The following is an 11,004-nucleotide window of genomic DNA, read 5'->3' as shown; positions in this document are numbered from 1 at the left end:
TCTTATTTGCTCTTTGGATATCTTATGTGCTTTGGTTCTTATTTACACTTTCAGTTTCTTACACAAGGGAGACAATATATTGGAAATATAGAGACAGGCCTACAACCTAATAAATGGAGAATACTTTATGGCTCTTTGTAAAATTGTAAAAGCAATTGAGTTTCTAATAAACAGAAACTAAGAGACTATGGTGTAAAAGAAACTTCACACATGATTCTTGTGCATATATCTACCCGATGTCCCTATGTACCGTTTCTCCTACCAGATCCACTATGGCTTGCGTGGAAACATTTCTGCAAAGAAAGAAATCATGATTAAGAGGTGTGAAGTGGAGGAGAAACCATAGGAGAATGGAGACCCAGTGACAACAAGATTCTGCGGGATGCATAGATTTGTGTCAGGATGAGCCAGCCATAGAGCATATAAGGATGCAATACAGGGCATCCAAATGTCCTAGAAATTCATTCAGGAGTGTTGAACTCTGCCTGACTCACAAAAGGGTTATGGTCAGGGCAAACAGTGCAAAGATTCTTGGAGTCTGTGCCTGCTGTGTGTATCGAAGAATTAATAAATTACTGAAGACTATTGAGATGGTAGATAAAGAGAAGTAAACTTATACATGTATACTACAAAGCTTGAAAATAAAAAAGTTTTGTTTTTCATTTCACTTCTGCTCAAGGTGACAAAATGTAAAAATTGCCCTCCCATCTGAAAGAATTATAAAAAGAAAACTGTATAAAGTATATTGAACTATTTGAGTGAAGTGACACAGAAAATCAGATCAGACTGGACAGTCATTTCTGGAAAATAAGAAATAACTCTAGCTAACAGCCTTTATTTTACAATCTGCTGGGAGAAGAAACTTAGGGAGGGACATACCTGAAATGTGGAGGCAGAGCTAATGATGGTCTAGGAAAACCAGAGGGGTTAGCATTCTGTGAACAGCACATGAAAGAGGTCACAGGTACAAAGACGGGGAAGTGTAAAACCTGGAGAGGATCATCCTATAAACCTGTGCATGTGACTCAGGAAACTTCTTGGGACTTGGGGAATGAATGACCTTAAAGAATGAAAAGGCGCAAAATCTGGCCCTAATTCACCAGGAAAAGTGGGTCTCCCTGTGTTCCATACGATAGTCTAGCAGGGCTTGGTGAGATCCAACTATCCAGATAAGTCTTTGCCTCTGGACTTGGTAATAGAGAATAATTAGTCCATGATTGACAGTGTATTATTTTCCCATAATAAAGCATAAAATAAATATCTGAAAAGTTGAATTATTTGCAAGTAGGTGAACTAAAACCTGGAACAGATCTTGAAGATATTATTAGGATTATAAAACATCTTGGATATTAATAGTGTATGAATTGCAATGTCTGTAGTCTAGCAAAAGCCTTCCAGAAATACAGGAAAATAAGATCAAGAAAAGTTTGTCAATTAATCTCAACCCGGAATTCATAAACATGTCAGAATAAACAGTGAAAATTTAAAACCAGAACAATTTTTTAAAAATCTCCCAGAGAAAAGGATATACAGCCCTTTCAAATACTGTATCCAGCTCTCAAAAGTTCCCAGGGTGAGGATGGCAAGAGGATGGAGGAAAAAGGACATGAGTGGATTTCCAAATGGTGGTTAACTTATTACACCCAGCTGAATTGAGCTATCATGGTGTTTGGTGTGGGACGCCCACCCGAGGATTGTCGCCAGCAGCATAAAAGGGAAAACGGGAATCTTGGAGTGCTCTCAGGGATGCTGTTTGAAGATGCTACAGCCTTTGGTTCTGCTGGGTGACCTTGTCATGTTGGGTTTCCTAATGAACTTGGGTGTTCTAGTTGGAGGAGGAGCTTGGGACCTTGCAGGTGCTGAGAATAACTGCCATATATTTTTGGGGAGCCCTGGTCTTTATCTTGAGAATTGCTTCCTGGATTTAGGGAGGAAGATGGTACACAGCTCAGCCTCCTGGAGAAGATTGTTACATTGGCTTTCCTGATGGGAACTAGGCTTTCCTCTTCTCTGGAGGAGCTCTGGACCTCACTTTTGTTGAGGATGGCTTTGAGAGTGTTCTGGTGCTTACCTTGAGCATTGTTTCCTGGCTCCAGTTCAGATCCCTCAGTCTGCTGCATAGATCCTTCATCCCACTGGTATACGATTTTCTAGCTTCCACCACTGACCTTTGGGCCTTTCCAGTACAGACCTATGAAGTGGGCCTGTATGAGACTTTGTTGTGAGCTCTAGGCCTCCAGTTGGTCATTTGGGAGGGATTGTTATAAGTTCTAGGTTTTCAGCCAGACTTTTGCAGGGTATTAGAATCCAGGCCCTCAGCTGGATTCTTTGGTCTTTAGTGTGTGGAAAAAGTTTCTGCACTTCTTGTATATGATTCTTTGTGTGATTCCTTATAAACTAGTATTATAAAATGTGTCCTGTATATCTGTTCCTCTTGCAAAAGCCCCAAACTATGACAGTCAAAATTCAGAAAACTGAGGCCCATGAAGCCTTTTCTCCTGATAAGAAGGAAGGGAGGAAAAAGAGAAAAAAGGAGGAGAAGGAGACCCCAAGAGCTGCCGCTTGTTTATTTATTTATACTCTGAGGAGACTGAATGTCACCTGGTACCCCGCACCCTAAGAGCTTATTCATGGCCTCCTTTGGGTGCCGAGTTTTCTTCAGACTAGAGCAGCTTATTCATGCAGTTTGTTTTTGGTGTTCTGTGTTTTTATAGCTGATCTTGCTCTGGACCCAGTTTGATGGTTCTGTAGCTTCATATAGAATATTCTTCTGAACAAAGTCAGTCCACTATCCAAGAAGCAAATTTAGCAGTGTTATCTTACCTTCTGAAAGGCATTTAACCACCCCTAAGGTGGTCTGGCCTCCCTATCTCACACTTTTCAAAGTTACAACCTTGAGATTTTGCGAAGTCTAGGATCTAAACAGGAAACTATAGAATGTAACACTTACTCATAGTTTAAAATTATGTCCACAGATTTTCAGTATAGTAATTAATAATAGAATACAGATGAAAGGAAATTTATGCCAGAAGAAAGTATTTATCCATAAAAAAATGAAACTAAAATAGTAAATAAAATTTCCCTTAATTTTTTAGGGGCTTTTCTAATTATTTCAATTGACATTGACACAAAAATAAATGATAGGGCCAGTGAGACAGCTCACTAGCTCAGAACTAAAGCACCTGCTTAGGCAAGCTTAGGCAAGTGCAGGGACTGCAGTTCAATCCCCAGTACCACATGCTGCGCCAGCCCCATCCCCAGGGTGCACTGAGCCAGGCCCAGAGTCCGGGCATAGTGACACATGTCTGTAATCGAGCCTGAAAACAGGAAGATCATTATGAATCTGAGCTGTGTAGTGAGACCCTGTAACAACCAAATACGTTAAAAAATCATAAAGTATGGAATTGCAGCATACAAAACTTTAAATTTAAAAATAAGGTATTATAAGTATAGAAACTATATAAGATAAATAGAAGTACAATATTAAAAACAAAAAAAAGCAAAAAAAGGGACTCAGTAGAATAAGTGCTTCCCTGGCAAGTGCAAGGGCCTGAGTTCAATCCCCAGTTCCACCAAAAAGAAAAGGAAGTACAGTGTTTTTATATATTCATAATATATATGAATACTATCAATTAAAGAAAAGGTGACAAATTGTTTATGGTATAACATAAAGCTTAAAGTCAAAACTTAAATAATAAAGAATAAAATTTAATACTCTATCAAATGAAGTTAAAAATAAAGTATTAAAATATGCAAATAGTGCCAAAGTAAATCAAAGAGAGAACAAAAGAGAAAAAAAGAGACAAGAAGTAAACCAAACATTATAATAAGAAGGTATAGTTAAACATACCTACTTTAAAATATCACATCGTGTGTGTGTGTGTGTGTGTGTGTGTGTGTGTGTGTTGTTAAGACTGCCTTGTAGTTCAGGAGCTCAAGTGATCCTCCTGCTTCGTCCACTGTGGTGGCTACTGATGTCTGCACTGTAGCCTTGGGCAATAGGAATAAAACAAAAGACAACCACATGGGGCCTTGAACCTGGATCAGGGAGAGCGCTCACTGGAGATGTTGGCAGAAGGCAGAGCAGTCAGCAGCTTTCCTTTTGTTCCCAGGATGAAGTCCACACAATTGGCTCTGATCAAAAGGGATGTGAGGCACACATATCTATGAGCCAACTGTTGCATCCTCAGTGAAAGTCTTTCTGCTTTTTAAACTAATACTAAAATCAATGTGTCATTTCATCACTCTGTTCAAATTATATTATGGCTTTTTATACTCAATGCAGAGTCGTATAGCAACCTTCACAGAATGAGAAGACGCACAGTGCTTGGAGCTTGTTTAGCGCGTGTATTAGTGTTCTGGCATTTAGTTTCTTTCAGATATAAACTTGATCCTGAAATGCTTGCTGTCATGACTGCCCCCGAAACCAGCCCAACCGTTTCTGCACACCTGCAACCCTCATCATAACAGCCATGTGCCTCATTTTATGAGGGTTATGCCTTATTGTGAATTGAGAAAATAGGAAGCAGGTCCTGACACTGATACAATACTTGTGAAAGAAGATATGTCTTTTAAAAATTTTATAAAATAAGAGTTGTCAAAATTAATTGTCTCATAGAAAAAAGTTGCTTTTTATGAAATATCATAAAGCATGAAATATCAAATTTTATCTGTCTTTTACAATGTTCTAGAACTATCAGTCAATACAAGTGGCATAATACCATTCAACCTACGTAAAACAGACATGACCACCTATTTAATACACAGTCTGAGAAACTCCCAATCATATATCATTCATAGCTTTAAGTATACTATTTCTATTTTATGGTTTTTGGTATCATGAAATAATATATAGTACTTTATGCATCTGGAAATTTTATTATGTTCCCTGTCCCTTTTCCTCGAAGATAAATACTGATGTGTAGCATTTTGATAGCCAAATCTTATTCATCTTTGTCTTGCGATAAACACTATCCTACTTTAACAACTGTGCCAATACATTCTTTTCCTGGAGTGACAATGATAATATAGTCAAAGTCAATGTTAGGATGTTAACCTAAGACTTGTGATACATAAAAATTAATCCTACAATATCTATATACAGCTCCAGTTTTGTGTGTAAAAAATGTGGTACCCCTTTTGCTGGACAACTGTGAGAATAGTTATGAAATCATCATCTTAAAACTTATCTGGTATCAAATATTTATCTGATATGAAGCTCTCGCTAAATATTTATTCAAATCATAGTGCTATCTTTATGTGGTTAGCTCTTAGAAAATTGAGATTTTATTAGAAAGGATCTAGGAGGACCCTAGTGAATGCAGGGAGGGTGTTGTGGTTTAAATGTAAAATGCTACGAATATCTTACCTGTTCAGAGGTGGGCTTTCAGAAGGCGATTGGGTCACGGGGTCTCGATGATTTGCAGTGCACTAATCTGTTTATGAGTTCATACCTGAATGTGCTGCTCACAGTGAGGCCTGCTGGGAGGGATACTCGCAGAGGACTTGTCTCCGGCCTCACCTCTCTCTGGCTCTCTGTCTGCTTCCTGGCCACAAGGAAATAAGCAATTGTCCTCAGCCGTGCGTTTCCTCCATATCAGTTCTGCTTTGGAACAAGTGGTGCATTCACTGCAATTCCCCCAAAGCATGACCAAAATGAATATTTTCTCATTTAAGTTGTGTATGTCAGGTACTTTGTCTCTGAAACAAAAAGTGATTAACACAGAGGGCAACCATCATTACTTTTAAAACCAAATTTGCTGCTAGAGCTTTCTTGTTTGTTTATAAGTTCTACCTATTGGTTCTGGTTTCTACTTTCAAACAATGTTCTAGTTTTGAAAAAGCCTAAATACGCTAGCAAAAACAACAATGAAAAATTCCTGCCAATCACTAAAATAAATAAGCATAAATCAGTTATATAAGAAATGAGCTACAGACCCCTCCCCCACCCAAAAAAAAAAAAATCAGAAACACAAATAAAGGGCTGGCAAGCTCCATGGACTAAACTCTTGCGTAGGTAAGTTCAGGGACCAGGGTACGATCCTTGGCAGTACAAGTCATACTGGCCCTGTGCTCTGACAGGCTCATCTGGCCCCCGAGACCAGGCATCGCGGCACACACCTGTAATCCCAGGGCTGGAGAGGCTGAAAACATGAGGATCACTACGACTCCAAGCTGAGTAGTGAGGCCCTATACCAAATACATTAAAAAATAAAAAGAAAAGAATACTCAAATTTTAAGATAAAATGGAACATATTTATCAGTGCTTTCAATTTACTTTTGACAGTCTCTTATCTGTTACACAGGACAGATACCGGAAGGAATAGTGTTTCCTTCTGCCATTGCTTATTTGGACAATAGTTACTCTTCCTGGATTTATGATGAATCCAAGATGGCAGTCACATCCTGAAAAGATCTTCCAGTACTAATGTTCTACACCTTTCTGGTCAGTGATAAGCTTTCAAAGCCTATTCTTCAAAAACTCTGAGAACTGAGCAATGAAGAAGAGTCACAAAGATGCCAGTGTCCAGTTAATGAACCTTGGCTGAGATTAACTTTGAAAATGAAATATCTCATTTCAAGACAAGAAACTTTTGTCATCGCCAGTCCTACAGATAACCCTCTACTGTTATGGACTACTGGACTATATTGGATTATTTTGCTGAATTTCATGCACCTACGATATTTTAATGGCAATGGAATACCCACCCTTCTGTGACGAAGCTAAACAAAAAAGGGATATAAATGAAGGATCATTTTGTATCTGTATATACAAAATAGTTAGGATAGATGTACAGCTTCTTTCTCTTAATTCAGTGAGAAGAAAGATTTGTACTAATAGTGTTTGGACAGGATATCATGTCTGCATCCCTTACTATGAATAACCACTATGAAGACAACAATATGCAATGTATTAATTATTGAAAATGTTCTACTAATCGGTTTGGAAACTGTCTCATTGCTATTTGTTTCTCAATAAAATTAATAATAAAAATGCAGAGGGATGCCAAGCAGAAGAAGTTATTAGCTTGGAAATAAACTTCAGGCTTAATTTCCGGTGTCACAGACTTTCAGTTCAACCTGAAAATAAAAATAAAAACAAATAAGTGCTTGTGTAAGGAACTTAGGTTTTTCACTGTTTATGTCCCTTTCTGTGACTGTGAACTATTCCACAGAGTGGAAATCAATCAGTCACTGGAGCATAAACTTAATCTCCTGATAGCCAGGCAGGAGCTAAGAGAATGCAGGGTCTCTTCACATGAAGAAGTCTTCAGGTGAGCAGTGGAGCAAAGCAATTTACACAGAATGAATGTAAATGCTCTTCTTATTAGCATATGAAGCTGCTCTTCCTCCAGCCATACAACTATGAATCTAAACTGAGTTTTTACAATTATCCACATGATACAAGAGTCAGTATATATAATTAATATATGAATTGTCATGATTATTGTAAAGTATAGAATTTCATTATGATGAAAAGCATTAAAATTACAGGCAAAAGACTTATCAACACATTTTAACTTGTCAGGTTGACAAAGTTTTATGTAGCTGATAATTCTTAAGTTATAGTTTATGTTTAGTCTTTAGGATTTATTGTAAGGATTTTTTTTCTGGAACCAGGGGTTTAACTCAGGCCCTTGAGCTTGCCAGGCAAGCACCTATTCTACTGAGCCATCTCCCCAGCCCCTGTAAGGATTTATTGAAACAAGTACTCACAATCTCCTGCATACAGTGCAAAATGAAAATCAGTGCATTTTCTAGTGCTGAGTTGGAATAATTGACTATAACATAACTATCAAAATAATATTACTACAATAAAATTGAACAATCTATAAAGCACATAAAGTAGATTTTGAATCAAGATTAAAAAATGCCTTTATTCTAAGCTTAGACGTGAACTACACAACAATGTTTAGAATTTACTGACCTCAGAAGGTAAAGTTGCACAGCAACCTTAATTTTATGCCAAATAACTATTCCTGGAAAGCAGCAAGTGGTGTACTATTTCTAGTCTTTCATGGATATTAATAAAAAAGTTCTTCAGTAAATATTAAAAATTAAGTACTCCACAATGTCCTAGATTTATTCTATTATGCATTTTCATAACTTTTCTCTCTCTGGTTAGCTTCAGACGTCTATAGGAGTAATACCAACATTCTTAAAGCTCTGATCCCTCATCATTAGGGTCTTCTGTGTGTAGAAATTACAGACTGCTTCCTTCATGAAGCAATTTTTATGGTCTTTCACAGTCTGAATATATTTCATATGAATTTCTTCATGGATAGAACATTGCTCTTGGGGGGGCTACTGAGGATTTTTGCTCAACTTTTGTCTTTTGTGAGCCCACTTCTATGTACATATATACTTCAGCACACACATGTGCACACCATCCAGCCCAGCCCTCAAAAAGATCTTTTTTCATTATTTTTTAAGACAGTTGAAGTCCAGGATGCCTTGGGTGCATTCACATAAAGCATCAATGGATTTGCAGTGTGCTGAGTTAAAAAGCACCCTGCCTTGTATCTAAAATTAGAACTAAAATTGAAGGTATGTGTGATGACAGATGTCACAAAACATGTTATATGATGCCCCTTACCCAAAGAGCAGCCTGGCCTGTGAAGCCCCATGAGATGTATGGGCTCCATGTTGAATCAGACAGTATATCAGAGAGGAGCTTCAGTAGCACATCCTACTGTGCTGAAATAAGCTTGACTTTATATTATTGTATGAAGGCAAATTACTTTGCACTTTTATACGAAAACAGAAGTGACAACACAGAAGCTTAGAGCAGCCATGACAGTAATTCATTTGAATTTTGTATTATATCAAAAGAAATAGAATGAATTCTTTCAATGACAGCTACCTGTAAGAGTAGCACAGGGGCCAGAGAGATGGCTCAGTAGAATAAGTGCTTGCCTGGAAAGATCAAGGGCCTGAGTTCAATCCCCAGTTCAAAAATAAATAAATAAATAAAATAAAAAAGAATAGCACATATGATTATTGTCAAAAGGCATGATAACTGTACTTGTTGTCCTGTTTGATCAATATCCCCAAGTAAGTAATTAATAAAGAATATGTCTATTACATGGAATCTAGGAAAACTGTTGAGTCATTAGAGAAACAGAAAATTAGAGGAACTAAATTTTGACACAAAATGCCCTTAATAATGAGTTTTCATATATTAGTGATGTTTAGTATTTTTCCTTAATCCACATGTACCAGAAATAATATTCTCAGCACAGAGAGATCAGTGGTGGTGAAGTCATTAAGTTTTGCCCATATACCTTTGTAAAGGCTTCTTCTCGAATTACCAAAAGGACCCTGGACTGGAGCCCAGGTCTTCGAGGACACTGCTGAGCCTCTTCTTCACAAGGACACTCCTGCATAGCTGCTCTGTGACTAAAACAATGTGTGCTGTGTTAAACACACGAGGCATGGGAATGCAATTCAAATGAGTAAATGTTTTCTTCCATTCAAAACACACTGTGAACTTTCCAAAGATAAGGTGTGGTAAATGGAGGATATTTTGATAGTGAAAATTGTAATTTCATTGAATCTTTGGTTGCAGGTACAGCAACAATAAGGTATTCCCAAATATATTATGTATTCAAACATTTGCTAAAAATATTTTATATTTTAAGTGTGAGAGGGTACAATCAAGGCAATTTTAGCACTTTAATAATTTCACCCTTCTATATCTATAAAATTATATATTCCCCCAAATAAAAATATAATAAATGATTAAGGCAAATGCACTCAGTAGAGATCAGACTATTCAGAAACAAGGATTGGTATTGAAAGTGCCAAGCAGAAATCTAAGGGGTGCAGATGCACACATCATTCGTCTGTCATTACAACCTAGCAGAGGTTCATGGTATAGATTTCAAACAGGAAAAACTTGTAAAAATTGTTTTCAAACATCAAACATCATTGTGGTTTGAATTCATATTTCTTATTTCTTCTGCCTAGACAATATCAATGTTATTTTTTTGGTTTTCTTAAATTTTTTTCGATAATTTTATTGAGAAACAAATGGCAATGAGACAGTTTCAAATCAAATTGGTAGGACAGTTTCAATAATTAACACATTACATACAATCTTCCTAGTGGTTCTTTGTTGTACAAGATGCAGACCTGATATCCTATTTAAAAGCATTATTAGAACAAATCCCTCTATTCCTTGAATTAAGAGAACGTAGCTATATATCTATCCTAACAATTTCGAATACACAAATACAAAATGGTCATTCATCTGTATCCCTTTTTTGTTCAGTTCTGTCATTTAAATATTATAGGTGTGTGAACTCAGCAAAATATCCCAAAATAGTCCAGTAGTCCAAATAGTATTAGGTCTTCCACTTGATTGACAATGTCAGAAATTGTTGACCTGAGTCCCCTATAGCTCAACATAACAACATGGCTTTACTTCTTATACTTCATTTTTATATTTTTCTGCTGGATGGTTAAGACCAAGATAAAGCAACACCTATGTAACAAGAGTTGTAGCTTTTGGATCTGATAAGGTCAGTCAAATCCCCTCAGGATTTATCCTGAGACCCTGTACCTCAGTTTTTAGATCCTTTGTCAGTGTCAGTCATGTGGATTAGTCACAGGCATTGCTTGGCCAATTTGCTCTCTGTGAAAGCCTGAGAAAATGTTTTCTCTCCATGTGACTCTCCTTAGGCACACCCTACATCATTGATCACTTTCCTCTTTGGCCCCATAATCTCCTTGATCAAAAAATTTGGAGTTTTCAAATGACATCATGTAACCAAGCAGTACAAGTTCTCCTATGTCCTGAGTCTTACTTGACCTTGGAAGGCTAGGGCCAAAATGTTGGCTTTCCTTGCGGCCCTCCTTTTTCTTTAATTTTGGTCTGCAAACTTAGGTTGTTAATCCTCCAGAAGAAAAGCTTATTGTTATTAGCATACAACATAGGTTGTTGAGCTTAATCTGTCTGAATATCAAACATCTTAGGCATAACATGGAAAAGATATTTTTCAT

The sequence above is a fragment of the Octodon degus genome, unplaced genomic scaffold (genome assembly GCF_000260255.1).
Source record: "Octodon degus isolate 3935 unplaced genomic scaffold, OctDeg1.0 scaffold00127, whole genome shotgun sequence".
Taxonomy (NCBI): domain Eukaryota; kingdom Metazoa; phylum Chordata; class Mammalia; order Rodentia; family Octodontidae; genus Octodon; species Octodon degus.
Note: the sequence above shows the minus strand (reverse complement) of the source record.